This window comes from Elephantulus edwardii, unplaced genomic scaffold, assembly GCF_000299155.1.
Source record: "Elephantulus edwardii isolate Elephantulus edwardi_28Jun2011 unplaced genomic scaffold, EleEdw1.0 scaffold00139, whole genome shotgun sequence".
In the NCBI taxonomy this organism is placed as follows: domain Eukaryota; kingdom Metazoa; phylum Chordata; class Mammalia; order Macroscelidea; family Macroscelididae; genus Elephantulus; species Elephantulus edwardii.
In genome coordinates this window covers 4558882-4576235 of record NW_006399889.1, presented here as the reverse complement: position 1 = coordinate 4576235, position 17354 = coordinate 4558882, and the positions used below count along the sequence as shown (strand labels likewise).

Sequence of the window (17354 nt, the reverse complement as noted above, 5' to 3'; positions counted from 1 at the left end):
GAAGATAGAAATAAAGGGGATGGTGAAAAGGAGGAGAGAAGGAAAGGACGATAGTTAAAAAGAGGAGAGAAAGAAAGGAGGATAGTAAAAAAGGATGACAGAAGAAAGTGATAGTAAAAATGGAGGAGCGAAAGAAAGGAAGATGTTGGAAAAGGAGGGTAGAAAAAAGGCTGATGGTGAAAAAGGAGTATAGAAAGAAAGGGGATCGTGAGAAGGAGGAGAGATATAAAAGATGATAGTAAAAAAGAAGAAAGGACGATAGTTAAAAAGAAGAGAGAAAGAAAGGAGGATAGTAAAAAAGGATGACAGAAGAGAGATAGTAAAAATGGAGGAAAGAAAGAAAGGAAGATAGAAAGAAAGGGGGTTGGTGAAAAAGGAGGATAGAAAAAAGTGGGATGGTGAAAAAGGAGGATAGAAAGAACGGGGAGTGGTGAAAAAGGAGGATAGAAAAACTGGTGATGGTGAAAAAGGTGGATAGAAAAAAGAGGATAGTAAACAAGAAAGATAGAAAAGGAGGGAGAGTAAAAAAGAGGATAGAAAGAAAGGATGAAAAATACACATAGAAAGGAAGATACCAAAATGGACATTAGAAAGAAAGGGGGGCAGAACGAAAGGCAAGAAAAAGAAAAAGGAAGGAAAGAAGGAAGGGAGGAACAAGTACAGAAGGAAAGAAGAAAAGAAGAGTGAAAGTGACCTGACTCAGAGTCTGCCTAATCTGGACTCTGATCCTCATTAAGCCTGACTCTGAGCCTACCTAAATCTCACAGAATACTTAAACCAACTCTGAATGAAGTCTGACTCTTCAGCTACTAGGCCTCATTCTGAGCCTAACTAGGCCCTACTTTGAGCCTACCTAAGGAGCACTAGGCCCCACTCTAAACCTAAGCAGGTATGACCCCGAGCCTAACTAGGCCTCACTCCAAGCCTAACTAGGCCTGACTCCTTGTCTAAGACAACTCAACTCTGTGCTTAACTAAGCTGACTCTGAGCTTAACAAGGCCTGACTCCAAGCCTAACTAGGTTAGACTCTGAGTCTAACACAACTCAACTATGAGGCTAACTAAGCCTGACTCTGGGCCTAACTAAAACTCACTTGATACCAAAGCCCAACTCCTACCTTAATTAAGGTCACTCCAAGCCAAACTAGGAACTACTCTGCACCTACCTAACTAGGCCTGACTCCAAGTCTAACAAAACTCGACTCTGAATTTAACTAAACCTGACTCTGAGGATAACTAAATGTGCCTCCAAGCGGCTCCTCTCCCCTGTCGCCTCCCCTGCGGACCCTGCCAAGCGTAGAGAGGGTTTCAGCCCTTTCAGGAAGCCTCTCTTCTTACTCCCCTACAGACCTTTCTACACACATCCTGGGCTTCAGGAACCAGACTAAGCAGGTACACATTCACCCTGTCAAAACGGAGTGTGTCCCCCAAAGCCTGAGGGGAAACTGCAAGCCCCAGGGTCTCTCCTGCCTGTCAAAAGAAACACCTTTATTTTACTCTCAGCTAGGGGTTTAATGCATGTCTTCTCTGGATGCAATTGAGAAGGCAAAGGCTGCAAAAAAAAAAAAAACCCACAAGAGGGAACGTCCCATCCCTACTGCCTCCACTTGGCCCAGGGTTCAAGGCCAGACTTGCATAGGAGGGGCTGCCTATTTTACTAGTTCTGTGGCCTCCACCCCCATGCTGAACCTGGAAGTCCCTCTTCTAGTTTAGCTCTCAGCTGTCCATCACTAGTTCTCTCCCTCCCCCTCTGATTTGTGCTTTTTTCCTCTCAAGGTATAAGGTCTGTGAGCATCTCTGGAGAGGCACCCCACCTCGTATCTGTTCCTCTTCTAACTTCTCCTCAACCAAGGAGGAGCTCTGAGGCACGCAGTGAGGCAGGCCCTGGGTGAGCACAGGGCCAATTCAACCTGTGTGCTACGGAGGATGCCACTTCCTCATGAACTATATGTTTTTGGAAACATAATTGAAAACTCTTGCCCATCAAATTTTGTTGTGTTTTTTTTTTAAAAAAAAAAAGACCAATTCCTAACTTCTCTGAGCATGACTCGACGCCTAACTGGGCCTCTCTATGAGCCTAACTAGGCCATACTCAGAGCTGAAACATACAGAAGATAAGACCTCTTTTCTTTCTTTTAAAATTTTATTATTTTTGTGTGTGTGCTGTAAAATCAGACCTGACTCATACAGAAGGAGGTCCCCTCCTTCTCTAGCAGAGCATTTGGTGAATCTGAACCACTCACCTCTGGGAGTGTAGTTCAGCTTCCTGCCACTAAGCCACCAGAGCTGCCAGCAGTAACACTTGTAGGCTGAAGGTGTCTTCCACTGAGGGAAAAAACTCTATGGATGCTGAGGACACTTTAATGAAGACAAAAAGAAAAAAATAAAGACGACAGAAAGAGAGAGAAAAAAATATAAGATAAAGGAGGATGGCAAGAAATTAGAATGGTACAAAATGAGGATAGAAGGGAGAGAGTATAATAAAAATTGAGAATAGATAAATAGAGGGATTGTGAAAAAAGGAGGAGAGAAAGAAAGGGCGATAGTAAAAATAGAGGAGAGAGAAATTGGTGGAGGGAAGAAAGGGTGAGAGTAAAAATGGAGGAGAGAAAGAAAGGAGGATGGTGAAAAAAGGAGAATAGAAAGAAGGGGGATGTTGAAAAATGAAGATAGAAAGTGGGATAGTGAAAAAGGAGGAGAGAAACAAAGGATGATGGTGAAAAAGGAAGATAGAAAAAGGGGTGATGGGAAAAGGAGGCTAGAAATAAAGGAGGATGGTGAAAAAGGAGAATAGATAGAATGAGGGACGGTGGAAAAGAAGGATAGAAAGAAAGGGGGATGGTTAAAAAGCAGGCTTAGAAAGAAAAGGGGATGTTGATAAAGATGGATAGAAAAAAGGGTGATGGTGAAAAGGAGGACTAAAAAGGGTGATGGTGGAAAAGGAGGATTGAAAAAGGAGGATATTAAAAAAGAGAGAAAAAGAGTGAGGCTAAAAAAAGGAGGATAGAAAGGTTAAAAAAATGGATAGAAGAGAAGGAAGATACAAAAATGGATGTTTGAAAGAAAGGGGGACAGAACAAAAGAAAAGAAAAAGGAAGGAAAGAAGGAAGGGAGCAACAAGTACAGAAAGGAACAAAGAAATGAAGAGTTAATGAGACCTGACTTTGAGTCTACCTAATCTCAACTCTGATCCTAACTAAGCCTGACTCTGTGCCTAACTAAATCTCACAGGATACCTAAAGCAACTCCGAATGAAGTCTGACTCTTCCGCTACTAGGCCTCACTCTGAGCCTAACTAGGCCCTACTTTGAGCCTACCTAAGCATCACTAGTTCCCAGATTAAGACTAAGTAGGCCTTTCCCCAAGCCTAACTAGGCCTGACTCCAAGTCTAACAAAACTCAGCCTAACTAAGCATGACTCTGAGACTAACTAAAACTCATGGTACACATAAGCCAACTCCTACCCTAACTAAGCTCGACTCCAAGCCAAACTAGGAATTACTCTGCGCCTAACTTGGCTTGACTCCGAATCTAACATAACTGGACTCTGAACTTCACTAAGCCTGACACCAAGCCAAACTCCCTGACTTCAAGCCTAACTATGCTTGACTCCGAGTCTAACAAAACTCAACTCAGAGCCTAACTAAGCTTGACTCTGGGTCTAACTAGGCCTGACTCCAAGCCTAACTAGGCGTTATTCTGAGTCTAACAAAACTGGACTTTGAGCTTAACTAAGCCTGACTCTGAGCTTAACTAGGCGTGACTCCAAGCCTAACTATGCTTGACTCCAAGTCTACAAAACTCTACTCTGAGCCTAACTGAGACTGACTTGGGCCTAACTAAAACTCACTGTTTACCTAAGCCCAACTCTTACCCTAACTAAGTTCACTCCCAGCGAAAACTAGGAACTACTCTGTACCTATCTAGGCCTGTCTCCAAGCCTAACTAGGCTTGACTCCAAGTCTAACAATAATCGACTCTGAGCTTAACTAAGCCTGACTCTGAGTCTAACTAAATGTTCCTCCAAATGGGTCCTCTCCACGGTTGCCTACTTTGGGGGCTGCTGCCAAGCGTGAAAAGGGTCCCTTTCAGGAAGCCTCTCTTCCTATTCCTGAACAGACCTTTCTACACAAATCCCTGGGCTTCTGGAGCCAGATAAATCAGCTACTCCTTCACTCTGCTAAAAAGGACTGCCCCCCCAAAGACTGAGGGGGATACCACTAGCCCCAGAGTCTCTCTGTCACATCAGAATCACCTTACATTTATTCTCAGAGAGGTTTTGAATGCCCATTTTCTCTCCCCTCAATTGAAAAAGCAAACTGCAAAAAAAAGGACAAGAGGGAAAGCCCCTACACTACTTTCCTGACTTTGCCCAGGGTTCAAGGCCACTCTTGCTTAGGAGATGCTGCCAATTTACTGGCCCTGTGGCCTCCACCCCCACACCTGATCCTGGAAGTCCCTCTTCTAGTTTAGCTGTTGCCTGCCCATCACTGATTTTCTCCTTCCCCTTCTGATTTGTGCTTTTTTCTCTCAATAGACAAGCTCTGTGGTAATCGCTGGGGAGGCACCTCTTTCACCCTTGTATCTGTCCGTCTCCTAACTTGTCCCTATCCGAAGAGGAGTTCTCATGCCTGAATTGGGGTTCTGGGTAGGCACGGGGGCTCTTCAACCTGTGAGCTACAAAAGAAGAGGCTTTCTCTTGAATAGTGTGCTCTTGTAAGCATAATTGAAAAGTATTACCAATTAAATTTTATTTAAAAAATTTAAAAAAGTCCTAACATCTCTAATGTGACTCAAAGCCTAACTAGTCCTCACTATGAGCCTGACTTGGCCATTCTAAGCCTAACTACACAGAAGTAAGACTTCTGTTTTTTAAAAAAAAATTCTATTTTATTATTATTGTGTGTGTACTGATAAATCAGATCTGACTGGTACAAGAGGACTTTCCCCTCCTTCTCTAGAAGAGCTTCTGCTGAATTACAACCACGATCTCTGGGATTGCACTTAAGCATCTTGCCATTAAGGCACCAGAGCTTCCAACAGTAAGACTTCTAGGGGAGAAGATTTCTTCCAATGAGGTGAAAATCTCTATAGATGCTGAGGACACTGTACTGGAGATGAAAAAGGAAAAAAAAGAAAGAAAGCAGTAAGAGAGAGAGAGAGAGAGAGAGAATGAGAGAGAATGAGAGAAAAGAAGATACAAAGAAAATAGAACAGTAAAAAAGACTGGTAGAAGGGAGAATTGTAGAAAAGGAGGATATAAAAATGGGAGATAGTAAAAAAGGAGGAGATGAAGAAAGTAGGATAGTAAAAAGGAGGCTAGAAAAAAGAGTGATAGTAAAAATGGAGGTAGAAAGAAAGGAGGATGGTGAAAAGGAGGATAGAATGAAAGGGTGATGGTGAAAACAGAGGATAGAAGAAAAAGGGATAGTAAAAAAGGATAGGAAAAAGGGACAGTAAAATTGTGGATAGAAAGAAAGGAGGATGGTGAAAAAAGAGGATAGAAAGAAAGAACAGTGGTGAAAAAGGAGGATAGTAGAAAAGGCAATAGTAAAAACAAGGATAGGAAAAACAGGGATAGTAAAAATGGGGGATAAAAGAAATCAGGATGGCGAAAATGGAGAATAAAAGGAAAGGATAAAAACATACAAAATAGACAGAAAACGGGGAACAGAAAGAAAGAAAAAATGGAAGGAAGGAAGGAAGGAAGGAAGGAAGGAAGGAAGGAAGGAAGGAAGGAAGGAAGGAAGAAGGAAGGAAGTCCAGAAAGAAACAAAGTTCTGAAGAGAGAAAGCGATCTTTCTCAGAGTCTACCCAATCTTGACTCTGATCCTGACAAAGGCTGACTGGGAGCCTAACTAAATCTCATTGTATAACTAAACCAATTCCTAAATAAGTAGGCCCTACATTGAACCTAATTAAGCAGTACTAGGCCCCACTCTGAGCCTAAGTAGGCATGACTCCAAGGCTAACTAGGTCTGACGCCGAGCATAACTAGGCCTGACTCTGAGTCTAACAAAACTCAACTCTGACCCTAACTAAGCTTGACTCTGAACCTACCTAAAACTCACCGTATACCTAAGCACAACTTCTATCTTAACTAAGCCTTACTCCAAGCCAAACTTGCAACTACGCTGCACTAACTAGGCCTGATTCCGACTCTTACAAAACTTGACTCTGAGCTTAACTAAGCCTGACACTGAGTCTAACTATAAGTGTCTCCAAGCAGTTCCTCTCCCCTGCCCCCGACTCTGGGGCCCCTGCCAAGCGTGAAAAGGTTCTCAGCCCCTTCAGAAAGCCTCTGTTCCTAATCCCGAACAGACCTTTCTACACACACCCTGGGCTTCTTGAGCCAGATAAATCAGCTACCCCTTCACCCTGCCAAAGAGGAATGCCCCCCCCCAAGATTGAGTGGGAACCACTAGCCGCAGAGTCTCCCCATCCCATCAGAAACTCCTTAAGATTATTCTCAGCGAGGTTTTGAATGTCCATTTTCTCTCTGCTCAATCGAGAAAGCAAACGCTGCAGGAAAAAAAAAGGACAAGAGGGAAAGCCCCTAAGCTACTGCCCCTACTTGGCCCAGGGTTCAAGGCCACTCTTGTTTAGGAGGGGCTGCTTATTTTACTGGCCCTGTAGTCTCCTCCACCCCTGTGCCTGAACCTGGATGTCCCTCTTCCAGTTTAGCTGTTTGCAATCCATCACTGATTTTCTCCTTCCCCTTCTGATTTGCGTTTTCCCCCCACTCAATAAAAAAGCTCTGTGGATATCACTAGGGAGGAACCCCATTCACCCTCATATCTTTCCTTCTCCTATCTTGACCTCATCCCAAGAGGAGCTCTCAGGCCTGGGCTGGGGCCCTGGGTGGGCACAGGGACGATTCAACCTATGAGCTGCGAAGGAGGAGACTACCTCTTGAACTGTATGCTCTTGTGAACGTAACTGAAAACTATTACCTATAAAATTTTGTTTAAAAAAACAAAGCCCAAGTCCTAACATCTCTAAGCGTGACTCAAAGCCTAACTGGGCCTCACTATGAGCCTGACTTTGCCATATATGTGCCTAACTACACAGAAGTAAGACTTCTTTTTTTAAAAAATTATATTTCATTATTTTTGTGTGTGTACCATCAAATCAGATCTTACTGGTACAAAAGGAGGTTCCCCTTCATCTCTAGCAGAGCATCTGCTGATTTACAACCACACTCTCTGAGATTGCAATTCACCATCTTGCCACTAAGCCACCAGAGCTTCCAACAGTAAGACTTCCAGGGTGAAGATTTCTTCCAATCAGGTGAAAATCTCTGTGGATGCTGTGGACACTGTACTGGAGACAAAACACAAAAAAATTACAACCAAAAAAGAAAGAAAGAAAGGAGAAAGAGAGAGAGAAGAAGAAGAAGATAGAAAATAGAACAGTAAAAAAGGAGGCTAGAAGGAAGAGAGGATAGTAGAAAACAAGGATAGAAAAATGGGAGATAGTAAAAGGGGAGAAGATAAAGAAAGGAGGATAGTAAAAAAAGGAGGATAGAAAAAAGTGGGAAATTAAAAATGGAGGATAGAAAGAAAGTAGGATGGTGAAAAAGGAGGATTGAAAGAAAGGGGGATGGTAAAAAAGGAGGATAGAAAAAAGAGGGATAGTAAAAATAGAGGATAAAAAGGAGGATAGAAAAATGAAGGATAGTAAAAATGGAGGATAGAAAAAAAGGAGAGTGGTGAAAAGGAGGCTAGAAAGAAAGGGGGATGGTGAAAAGGAGGATAGAAGAAAGGGAATAGGAAAAAAAGGATAGGAAAAAAGAGGGATAGTAAAAATGGAGGATAGAAAGAAAACAGGATGGTGGAAATGGAGGATAAAAGGAAAGGATAAAAAAGAGATAGAAAATAAAGAAGATAGAAAAAAGGAGACAGAAAGAAGGAAGGAAGGAAGGACAGAAAGAATGAAGAGAGAAAGCGACCTTTCTTACAGTCTACCTAATCTCAACTCTGATCCTAACTAAACCTGACTCTGAACCTAACTAAATCTCACTGTATAACTAAACCAATTCCTAAATAAATGTGACTCTAAAGCTAACTAGGCCTCACTCTGAGCCTAATTAGGCCATACACGTTGAGCCTAACTAAGCAGCACTAAGCCCCACTCTAAGGCCTAACTAGGACTGACTCTGAGTCTAACAAAACTCAACTCTGACCCTAACTAAGCCTGACTCTGATCCTCCCTAAAACTCACTGTGTACCTAAGCCCAACTCCTTCCTTAACTAAGCCTTATTCCAATCCAATCTTGCAACTATTCTGCACCTAACTAGGTCTGACTCTGAGTCTAGCAAAACTCGACTCTGACCTTAACTAAGCCTGACTGTGAACCTAACTAAATGTGCCTCCAAGCGCCTCCTCTTCCCTGTTCTCTTCCCTGGGGCCCCCTGCCATGCGTGCAGAGGGTCTCAGCCCCTTCAGGAAACTTCTCTTCCTACTCCCCCACAGACCTTTCTACACACACCCTGGGCTTCAGGAGCCTGACAAAGCAGCTACCCCTTCACCCTGCCTAACAGGAGTGACCCCTCCCATCCCCGCAAAGACCGAGGGGGAACCGCAAGCCCCAGGATCTCTTCATCCCATCAGAAACTCAAGTTTATTCTCAGATAGGTTTTTAATGCCCATTTTCTCTCCACGCAATTAAGAAGGCAAAGGCTGTGAAAAAATAAAAGAGGGGAAGCTCCTCCCCTCCTGCCTCAAATTGGCCCAGGGTTCAAGGCCAGGCTTTCTTATGAGGGGCTGCCTATTTTACTCGCCCTGTGGCCTTCGCCCTCGTGACTGAACCTGGAAGTCCTTCTTCTAGTTTAGCTGTCAGCTCTCCATCACTCGTCCTCTCCCTTCCCCTTTGATTTATGCTTTTTTCTTGGCAATAAAAAAGCTCTACAGAAAAAAAAACAAAACACCTCTGTGAGAATCGCTGGGGAGGCACCCCATTCACTCTTGTATCTGTCCCTCTCCTAAGTTCTCCCCAAACCTGGAGGAACTCTCAGGCCTGGATTTGGGCCCAGGATGGGCGCAGGAGCGATTCAACCTGTGTGCTATGAAGGACAGGACTTCCTCTTGAACCACTGTTGTGTAAACATATTTGAAAACTATTACCAATAAAGTTTTGTTTTTTAAAAAAAAAGCCCAAGTTCTCACTTCTCTAAGTATGACTCAAATCCTAACTGGGGCGCACTATGAGCCTAATTAGGCCATACTCTGAGCCTAACTACAGAGAAGTAAGATGTCTTTTTAAAAAAAAAAATAATTCTTTTATTAGTGTGTGTACCATCAAATCAGATCTGACCGGTACAGAAGAAGGTTCCCCTCCTTCTCTAACAGAGCACCTGGTGGTTTTGAACCATGCTCCTTTGGGACTCCAGTTCAGCTTCTTGCCACTAAGCCACCAGAGCTTCCAGCAGTTAAGATTTTTAGTGTGAAAATATCTTCCAATGAAAAGAAAGAAAGGGGGCAGAGAGAGAGAGAGAGAAAGGAGTATAGACAGAAAATAGAATATTTAAAAAGGAGGACAGAAAAATAGAGGGATAGTAAAACAGGAGAGAAAGAAAGGAGGATAATAAAAAAAGGAGAAAAGAAAGGAAAATAGTAAATAAGGAGGATAGAAAGAAAGTAGAATAGTAAGAAAGAAGAGTAGAAAGAAAGGAGGATAGTGCAAAAGGAGGCTGGAAGAAAGGGGATAGTAAAAAAAAATAGAATAGAAAAAAGATGGATAGTAAAAATGGAGCATTGAAAGAAAGGATAAAAACATAATGTCCAGGACTTTCGTTCATAGGGTTGGTTGCTATGAATCGCCTGCAACTTAACACCACCGGGGGTGGGGGGCGGGGAGAAAGTGAGCACAGTTGCCCTAGTGGACAGAAAGCCATACTCCCAACCCAAAAGTAGGTGACTCTACTCCTCGACCCTCATTCCTGCCTTAAATTGTTTTTGATGAATCATTCTTCTATGTCATGTAACCCTGGTATGTCCACTTGCTGTACAGAGGTAACTTCTTGTTGCTGTGAAGCCAAACACTGTGACGCTGACAAGTCAAATGCGAGAACGGTTACCCATGGTGGACAGTGTTTGATGAAGCTCCCCGATTAAAACAAGCTTGAAAGCAGGAGTGGCATCCACTTCCACAATAGCTTGCCTCTGGAAACCCTGTGAACCTGGAGAAAAGATAAAAGTTATACAGGTGGTGTCCAGGACTTTGGTTCATAGGGTCGTTATGAGTTGCCTGCAACTCGACAGCACTTAACAACAGCAACAACAGCTTATCTTTTAAAAACTAGTAAACAGGTGTAGTAGAGTGTTTTCGAGCTGTTAGGATGAACGCTCCTCCCTCCCGCCTTCGAGTAGTTCCTGCTCTTCGAAGGCGAGAAGAAGATCACCATTAACAAGGACACCAAGGTACCTAATGCCTGTTTGTTCACCATCAACAAAGAAGACCACACACTGGGAAACATCATTAAATCACAGCTGCTGAAGGACCCACAGGTGCTGTTTGCTGGCTACAAAGTGCCCCACCCCTTGGAGCACAAGATTATCATCCGAGTGCAGACCTCACCTGACTACAGCCCCCAGGAGGCCTTCACCAATGCCATCACAGACCTCATCAGAGAGCTGTCCCTGCTGGAGGAGCGCTTCCGGGTGGCCATCAAAGACAAACAAGAAGGAATCAGGAATCGAGTAGAGGACTGGAAGGAACCAAGCTCCTCCCCTCTGCTGGACACCTCTCTCTGGGAACCAGGAGAGACTTCGGCAGGCTGTGGCCCTCCTTGTAAGATACCCCACGAGCCCCTCACCTGACACTTCCATCTCTTGTACATATATGTTATCTTCCAAATAAAGTGTGACAGAGAAAAAAAAAACTAGTAAACAATATTTCAAAATCTTCTCTTTTCTTTAAGTAAAAGCTACTGATAAAGAAAAACAAAGTAGAGGCATCACACTCCCTGACTTCAAAACCTATTACACAGCCATAGTAGTCAAGATAGCCTAGTAAGTGATAGAGTGACAGACACTGTACAGGGCTACAAATCAAAATTGTCCCAACAACAGCAAAATACAACAGGATAGCAAACAACAAATGCTTGTGAGGATGTGGAAAGACTGGAACTTTCCTACACTGCTGATGGGAATGTAAAATGGTACAACCTCTATGAAGGGTAGTCTGGTGATTCCTCAAAAAGTTGGAAATAGAAATACCATTTGACCCAGGTATTCCACTACTGGAAATATAGCCCAAAGAAATCAGAGCTGTGACACAAACAGATGTGTGAACACCCATGTTTTTGCAGCAATATTCACAGTACCAAAGAGATGGAAGTGGCCCAAGTGCCTATGAACAAATGAAAACACAGAAACATTTACACAATAAATAATACATTCTTGTTGCTTTTGTTGCTGAGTACCAATGGGTTAGAACTGACCTACAGCTGACTCTCCAGTAGTAGGTTTTCTGAGGTTGTTAATTGCACAGGAGATTTCTCATCCTTCTTCTCCAGAGCAGCTGGTGGATAAAAACCCAGGATCTTCAGGACTGTAGTGCAATTACATAACATTAGGCCATCAAAGTTCCCTAGTACTGAAAAATAATAAACTCGCAAATCACTATACAACATGGATGAATCAAAAAACATTATGGTAAGTAAAATTTCTCAGAAATATGAGTGAAATTTTCCAAATAATGTAAGACAGGAAGTTGGGGAGAGAGAGTAAGAAAGGAATAGATGGATAGTGAACACTGAAGTGAAATAGGTGAAAGGATGGACTATCTGAAAGGAATGTACAGTTAGACATTTATATATATGACAATTAACAGTCTCAAGCAAAACAAGAATCATAAAGTGAATTAGGGGAGAGGTGGAGAGGAAAATGTAAATAAATGAATAAGTGAAAACCAGTATTTTTTATAGACTTTCACAAAAATAACAAAAAGGAAAAAATAAATCAAGTATGTAGCTTATTTTTTAAAAACTAGTAAACAATATTTTAAAACCTTCTTTCTTCTCTTTCTCTCTCAGATCTTATTCATTGTTGTTAATCTCAGCGGATATTGGCTCTCTCCTTCTGGTCATAACAGCCAACAATGCTTTGAGGTATATTTTTCTAGTTTAACATGCATCAAGAGACATACTCTTTCTCCCAATATTCTTAAAGAGGTTCTGAGTCTATTGAGGTTCAAATCCAGAAGGGAAATCCCACAATATAAAGGTTTCCAGAATGACAAAAAAAAAAAAAACAAAACAAAAAACAAAAAAAAACTGTCCAAGAATCAAGCTGAGAGACATTGATTTATTGCTTCAGTAAACTTATATACATAGGAAATGAACAGTTCTATATCCAGAGGTGGTCATTTGGATTTGTTCCACCAGATACGATCCAGGAACCCATAAGGTGGCCTAGTGGCAAGAAGCTGCACTTTAGTCCTGAAGGCATGAGGTTTGAGGTCACCAGTTGCTCAGAGGGAGAAGGATAGGCAATCTCCTCCTCCCGTTCAAGTAACTGCCTCTGAAAACCCACTGGAAGGTCAGCTCTGGGTCGGTTCTTACTTTACATACGTAATACCAACAATGATATAAGACTAGAATTCAAGTTCTCAGAGAATATTAGCTAAGTAATACTCAAACCATATAACGATGGGAGGAAGGAAAGTGATGCCACTCAATACCATAAGCTACTCATCAGCGTCACATAGACGTAAGAAAAAAAAATTGTGTGTGTGTGTGTGTGTGTGTGTGTGTGTGTGTGTGTGTGCCGTCAAATCAGGTCTGATTGGTAGAGGAGGAGATTGTCCCTCCTCCAGGAGAGCATCTGGTGGATTCAAACCATGCACCTCTGAGATTGCAGTTCAGCTTCTTGCCACTAGGCCACCAGAGCTCCCTATATGTAAGAATATATTTTAAAGAAGTTAATGGGAAACAGAGATAAACATCTTAGCCAAATTCAACTTCACTTTGATACAAAATTAGCCTTTTCTTAAAAAAAAGATATTAGCAATAACCCATACATATTCTTATCAAATCAATTGTGCTTACCTTTGAAGATCATCTCATGTGATTGTGTAAATGCTGTCCTTATTAGATTAATATAAGTCACATGTTGTACCTTAATGCTGGAGTGGAATCCTAACTGTATATCTGAGATATATAAAGAGTAGCTTCCTCCAAAATTGGGACTGATGCCAGGAGTAGAAATAACAAAACCACTATATATTTCTTAATAAATGAAATACAATTAATTCTTAGTTCAAGTGTTTCAAAAGCCTATATTCCTCATAATTACAGTTTACCCTTTTTTTAAAAAACACCCTTTTAAAATTCATTTTAATGAATGTTTACAGAGACTTTGCATTATCATTCATCATTGTTGTACATGTTCCTCCCTGCCCACTCCGCCCCCCACAGGTTGCTTTTCTCTTTGAAAAGTAAGAAAAAATTCTTTCCTTGTTATACAGTCCACTATGCAGCTTTCATTCTGGTCCCTTGTCATGAAACTAATTCCTAATCATATATCCCTCCTAAACAGTTCTCTCCCTCATCTGTTGCAATGCAGTACAAATTATTTATCCCCTCTTTTCTTAGTTTCTCCCCAATCTCAATGTCAGTCTGCTTTACAACAGTGGCATTATGTAGTATTTGTTCTTTTGTCACTGAGATATTTCATTCAGCATAACTTCCACCAGGGTCACCCATTTTGTATAATCATTCATGAGTTCCTTGTGTTTCAATGCAGTATAGTATTCCATTGTGTGAATATAGCACAGCTTATCTATCCATTCATTTGTTGATGGACAATTGGGTTGTTTCCAGCCCTTTGTTATTGTGAACAAAACCATAAGTAACATGGGTGTGCATATATCTGCTTGAGTGGCAGTTATGGAATCTTTAGGATATATTTCCAGTAGTGGAATTGCTAGGTCAAAAGGTGTTTCTATTTACAACTTTTTGAGAAAGCACCATACAGCCTTCCATAGTGATTGCATCATTTTACACTCCCACCATCAGTGAATAAGGGTTCCAGTTTCTCCACAACCTCATCAGCATTTGTTGTTTGCTGTTCTGTTCTAGTTTGTTATTTCTACTGGGGTGAGATAATATCTCATAGTTTTTTTACTTACACATCCCTTAGAGCTAGGGATTTTGAACATTTCTTCATGTGTTTGTCATCTGAATGTCTTCTTTGGTGAAATGTGTTCATATCCTGTGACCATTTTTCAAATGAGTTGTTTATCTTGTTGTGGTGCTTGAGTACTTTACAAATTCCAGATACAAGTCCCTTCTCTGACCTGTCATTACCAAATAGTTTTTCCCAATCTGTGACTTCCCTTTTTACCCTGTTGGAGAAGTTTTTGGTTGTGCACAGATATTTGATTCTTAGAAGGTCCCATTCATCTATTTTATCCCCTGGTTGTAGATTTTCCAGGATGCTTAGAAGACTGTTTATGTTGTGGATTAGGACTTCTAGAGTTCTTCCAAGCTTTTCTTTAATGAAGTTTATAGTCATTGGTTTTAGTCCTAGATCCATAATTCATTTTGCATTGGTTTTTGTGTATGGAGTGAGCTGTGGATCTTGCTTGAGTTTTCTGCAGAGTTTTCCAATTTTGCAGTAACAAAGAGAATACAGAACTGGAACTGAGAAAAACAATACCCTTCACAATAGCTAATCACAAGATTAAATACTTAGGAGTAAACCTAACCATAAGTACAAAGAAAATTACAGAACATTATTTCAAGAAACAAAAAGAGAACTGGAGAGGTAGAATATCCCTTGCTCATGGATAGGAAGACTCAGTATTGTGAAAATGACAATACTATCAAAGGCAATTTACACGTTCAATTCAGTCCCAATACAAATACCAATTCCATTCTTCAATGAGATGGAAAAGGCAATCTCCAATTTCATTTGAAATGGATGCTGTTTGTTGTTAAGTGCCATCAAGTCGCAGGCAACTCATAGCGGCCCTAAGAAGGAGAGTCCTTGATGCTTGGGTGCTTTTCTTCCTCTCTCCAGGTTCATAGGGTTTCCGGAGGCAAGCTATTATGGAAGTGGATGCCACTCCTCCTTCCAAGCTTGTTTTCATCAGGCAGCTCAACCCCGCTCTCTGTCCGCATTGGGTAAGCAGCCATTAACACATTTGACACATCAGTGTCACAGTGTTCAGCCTCACAGCAAGCACAAGTTACCGCTGTACGGCAACTTGTACACCAGGGCTATACGACCTAGAGGAATGTTTGAACAAAAACAATGAAAGACTAACCCGAGGGCCGCAGGCCTGAAGGCTGTACAGTGTTTTAGCAGCCTGGCATGCCCAATTGCTGGGAAACTCCCTGCCCCAGACCCCCATTCATCTGGCTAGTCCGCTCTGCCAACCCCCTCGTGGGCCCCAAAGAACCACCACACATACTCGGAGTCCTTGAAATGGATAGAGGCCCCAAATAAGCAAAGCACTCCTTATAAACAGAAACAAGGTAGGAGGCATCTCACTCCCTGATTTCAAATCCTACTACATTGCAATGGTGATCAAGACAGCATAGTACTGGTACAATGACAGACATATAAATCAGTGGAATAGAATTGAGAACCTGGAAATCAGCCCATCTACTTATGTTAAACTGATTTTTGACAAGGAGGTGAATTCACTTAAGTGGGGAAATGACAGCCTTTTTAACAAACGGTGCTTGTTTCTCTTTTTAAGGAGTGCTTTGCTTATTTGGGGCCTCTATTCATTCCAAATGAAATTGGAGATTGCTTTTTACAGCTCATTGAAGAATGGTATCGGTATTTGTATTGGGATTGCATTGAACTTGCAAACTGTCTTTGGTAGTACTGTTATTTTCACAATATTCAATCTTCCTAAAAATGAGCAAGGTATAGTCTTTTTCACATTTTTTGCACTTTTATTTTTTTTTATGTGAGTACCATCAACTCGGATCTGGCTGGTACAGGAGATCCTGCTTCTTCAGCAGAGCATCCAGTAGATTCAAACTGCACACCTCTGGGATTGCAGTGCAGCTTCTCGCCACTAGGCCACCAAAGCTCACTGAGCAAGGTATATTCCTCCATTTCTTCAGGTCTCCTTTTGTTTCATGTAGCAATGTTTTGTAATTTTCTTTGAAGAGATATTTTGTGCTCACTTTTACAAAAAATTTAAATGTCAAAATTACTTGCAATTTCAATCATTTGATGAAATGTTTACTCAAGTATTCTGTATTTTATGCAAGAAATTCTCACATTATACAGGTTTTCAAACTGTTCAAGTCCCTCACGTGTTCATTTCCTATGGACACCAGGTGTGTTATATACATGTTTGTTATTTACATGCACATGTTATATGTGAAAATATAGTACTACATCTTACATAAACGACAAATGATATTATATTGTATTTTGTTAAGTTGTATGGTTGTTGTTTTGTGCCATTGAGTAAACTAAGACTCATAGCAACTCTATGAACAATGGCTCTGAACCTTGCCTTGACTCTATTTTATAATATGTTACATTTAAATTTATTTATGGTGTATGACAGAGGGTTAATGGCAAATAAAGGTCTTTTCTTACTTTCTTTTTTCTTAGTTTTTATTTTTTGCTTTATTACTATATTCAGCTGATTCTCCATCTGTGCAGTCTGCCAATTCTCATCTCATCTCAAGATGTCTGTTGAGTAACAGACAATTGGCCCTAGAAGAGAGATTAAGAGGCTTCTCGACAAAGGACATATACTAGTCTTAGTACAAATACTATGGTTAAATTAACTCTGTCTTTTGAGCATCCAGGGTTTAATGTATTTATTGAATTAAGGAAATTATTTAGGGTATTTAAGGATATTTTGCTCACTTTCTGGTTCTTAACTTTAGCAAAGAGAGTTGAAATTGTTAATAACTCAGGATAAAGTGAGATTACGTAGTGTGTTTGTATATATATTTACACACGAACATATGTACACAAATATATGTATATACATATATGTAAGATGAGGGGGTGTGCATATATATATATATAATGTATATTTTGAAGTTTTTAAAACGACATTTAAAAATAACTGTGAGATATAAGTAAGAATAGCAAAATTCAACAGAACAGCAAACATCAACTGCTGGCGGGGTTGTAGAGAAACTGGAACCCTCATTCACTGTTGGTGGCAGTGTAAAATGGTGCAACCACTTTGGAAGGCAGTATGACGCTTTCTCAAAAAGTTGCAAATAGAAATACCATTTGACCCAGCAATTCCACTACTGGGAATTTACCCTAAAGAAACCATAACTGCCATCCAAGCAGATATATGCACACCCATATTTATTGCGTCTTTGTTCGCAATAGCAAAGAGCTGGAAACAACCCA

The 17354-nt window shown here is 41.1% G+C and overlaps 1 pseudogene; it reads left to right on the top strand.

Moving 5' to 3' along the window:
• The first annotated feature begins 10355 nt into the window (after positions 1-10355).
• On the top strand, positions 10356-10820 carry LOC102868826 (annotated as a pseudogene).
• Positions 10821-17354: the final 6534 nt, after the last annotated feature.